General features: G+C 43.0%; 1 long non-coding RNA gene across 1 annotated transcript; it reads left to right on the top strand.

The window, feature by feature from the left end:
• The first annotated feature begins 2245 nt into the window (after positions 1 to 2245).
• On the top strand, positions 2246 to 2677 carry LOC124287713. The gene is made up of 2 exons (XR_006901316.1): positions 2246 to 2285; positions 2588 to 2677. It is a non-coding gene; the product is annotated as an uncharacterized LOC124287713 (long non-coding RNA).
• The last annotated feature ends 771 nt before the right edge of the window (positions 2678 to 3448 follow it).

The following is a 3448-nucleotide window of genomic DNA, read 5'->3' as shown; positions in this document are numbered from 1 at the left end:
CAGGATGTTCTCTGTACACATGGTAGGATGAACTACACACTGTCAGGGTCGTTCTCTGTATACAGGGTAAGGATGAACTACACAGTCAGGTCGTTCTCTGTACACAGGGTAAGGATGACTACACAGTCAGGACGTTCCCTGTACACAGAGTATGGATAAACTACACAGTCAGGTCGTTCTCTGTACACAGGAGTAAGGATGAACTACACAGTCAGGTAGTTCTCTGTACACAGGAGTAAGGAATAACTACACAGTCAGGTCGTTCTCTGTACACAGGGTAAGGATGAACTACACAGTCAGGTCGTTCTCTGTACACAGGGTAAGGATAAACTACACAGTCAGGTCGTTCTCTGTACACAGGGTAAGGATGAACTACACAGTCAGGTCGTTCTCTGTACACAGGGTAAGGATAAACTACACAGTCAGGTCGTTCTCTGTACACAGGGCAAGATAAATTAAATAGATGAACTGAATGGATCAATGCATAGGGTACGGTGAGGTGACAGGGTTTAGTACACAGGGTATTTTGAGGTGAAACAAGGATCAATAGACAGGGTACGGTGAGGTGAAACAGGGATTAATACACAGGGTACAGTGAGGTGAAACAGGGATTAATACACAGGGTACGGTGAGGTGAAACAGGGATCAATAGACAGGGGTACGGTGAGGTGAAACAGGGATTAATACACAGGGTACGGTGGGAGGTGAACCAGGGATTAATAGAGAGGGGGTACGGTGAGGTGAAACAGGGATTAATACACAGGGGTTCGGTGAGGTGAGACAGGGATTAATACACAGGGGGACGGTGAGGTGAAACGGGGATCAATAGACAGGGTACGGTGATGTGAAACAGGGATTAATACACAGGGGTACGATGAGGGTGAAACAGGGATCAATAGAAAGGGTACGGTTAGGTGAAACAGGGATTTATACACAGGGTACAGGGATGGTGAAGGGAGGTGAAACAGGGATTAATACACAGGGTACGGTGAGGTTGAAACAGGTATTAATATACAGGGTACGGTGAGGTGAAACAGGGATTAATAGAGAGGGTACGATGAGGTGAAACAGGGATTAATAGAGAGGGTACGGTGAGGTGAAACAGGGATTAATACACAGGGTACGGTGAGGTGAAACAGGGATCAATAGACAGGGGTACGGTGAGGTGAATCAGGGATCAATAGACAGGGTACGATGAGGTGAAACAGGGATCAATAGAAGGGGTACGGTGAGGTGAATCAGGGATGAATAGACAGGGGGTACAGTTAGGTGAAACAAGGGATCTATATGCACGGTACTGTGAGCAAAGCAGCGATTGATATCAGCTTGTCCCCTTGTGATACAATGACATCAAAATAGGGTTTGGTGCATAGATTACCGTAAAGATAAATGCGGAATAATACATGTGGTTTGGTATATAGATTACCGTAAAATATAAATGCGGAATAATACATGTGGTTTGGTACATAGATTACCGTAAAGATAAATGCGGAATAATACATGTGGTTTGGTGCGGTGTAAATGGGTTCGGGTTGACACCAAGTAAAGGACTCAGTTTATTGTTATCTCGTTTGATGACACCCTTCGTTTTACAAAGATCTTATACTATTTACAATGAGAGATTTGTCTGGAACAATAGTCAGTGTTGTCCAACAAGCATTGTTCACAGGAAGCACAGCCACCGAGGACGCTGCAGCACTACCACTTCACAGCATGGCCAGACAAGGGTGTTCCACATGAAGTTAGGTCTCTTGTTGAGTTCTACAGGCTTGTCAACGGCAACTCCCATCTACAAGCCATGGGCCAAAGGTCGTACACTGCAGGCACGTAGCACTGACTCACATATTAATGTGTGAGGACGTAATCCAGACTTCTGTCAATACAGACCATTTACCGTTCCCATTAGTAACCCATACAGTCACATAGAAAACTTCTTTTTACTGCGGATTCCGGACTGAAATTGATTTAAAGAAGACGATTTTACCATGAAATAGCTCCCTGTAACTTAACGCTTCAAACACACCAACAGCATATCCTTTGACGAGGAAGAATTTATTTGATTCATGTGCTTTATGGTTAGATAAGATTCATTTGCTATCAAACTCAGACCGATGGTTTCTTTAAATATTTTGCATCGGTTTTCCAGTGCTGAGGATTGGCCGCACAGGAACCTTTATTGCTCTGGACTATTTGGTTGCACAAGCCAAAGGAGGAAGGCGTCGTAGATGCCTATGAGTGTATTAATCAAACTCCGGCACCAGCGTATGGATCTTATCCAGACAAAGGTGAGAGCTGATTCGAGACTTTTTCTTTTCTGTTCCTGGAATGAAAAATATAATACAAAACATATCCATTAATAGAGATAAGAACTCCAAGACGAAACCGAGGGATGCAAACCTTTTGGTTCATTTCTCTTTTGAAGATGCCCATTAGTCTGCTAGCGTTTGTGTCAGAATTGTAGCGAGATTCTATGTTGCTCACCACCCCAGTATGTATCTAGTAGACATACATTTGACCACTTGCAGTATTTAATGGGCCATAGTAAATGGGGTATTCATTTTAAAGGATTATTATTATCTGTTTGTAGGATCAGTACATATTTCTACACGATGCTTTGATAGAGGCCCTTCCTTCGTCTGACAGACTGACAAGAAGAGACCTGTGAATGCGAGGTCCTCAAAACATCTGTATAAACAATCAAACACAGTTGTGTCGAACATACGGGTGTCTCGATACAAAACTTGTATCCGTGTATTCGGTTGTATCGAACCTTGGGTAACTGGAAACTTTTCTTAGGTTCCTACAACTTCGCAACAACGGTATTTTGACGTGTAGTGATGACGACAAAATGCCTCGTGGATTTCGTTGATATATCAACTTCAAAATGACATGTAATTTGTAGCGCACTTGCACTGGGTTAATGCCTTAATCTGCTAAGAATGTTCAACACCATCATTACTTTTACAGAAATTGCTAGTGTTACAGCAGAGTCAACCGAAAATATTGTCTCAGAGGCTACGTATCTAGATGAAAATGTCTGGTTTGTGAGTGTGAGTGTTCCAGTCTCTAAACTCCTACCAGTTTGTTGTACCTGAGTATATATGCCCACATGTTTGTGAGTGTTCCTGTCTCTAAACTCCTACCAGTTTGTGTATCTGAGATAAGAAAATGTCTGGTTTGTGAGTGTGAGTGTTCCTGTCTCTAAACTCTTACCAGTTTGTGTATCTGAATATATATGTCCACGTGTTTGTCGGTCCCGGTCTGAGGTGTTCCTGTCTCTAAACTCCTACCAGTTTGTGTATCTGAGTACATCGAGGTTTATATCCACGTGTTTGTGAGTCCGACAGTTAAGGAGTTTAGATAGCTGTTGACTGTAGAGTAAGAACTACCCGAACTGTAGAAGCCTTGTCATGTACAGAGATATAGACCTTGAGGGGTGCTGGCATGA

The sequence above is a fragment of the Haliotis rubra genome, unplaced genomic scaffold, assembly GCF_003918875.1.
Source record: "Haliotis rubra isolate DU_JTF1 unplaced genomic scaffold, ASM391887v1 Scf405, whole genome shotgun sequence".
Lineage (NCBI taxonomy): Eukaryota > Metazoa > Mollusca > Gastropoda > Lepetellida > Haliotidae > Haliotis > Haliotis rubra.
The sequence above is the reverse complement of the archived record's forward strand: the minus strand, read 5'-3'. Positions and strand labels throughout refer to the sequence as shown.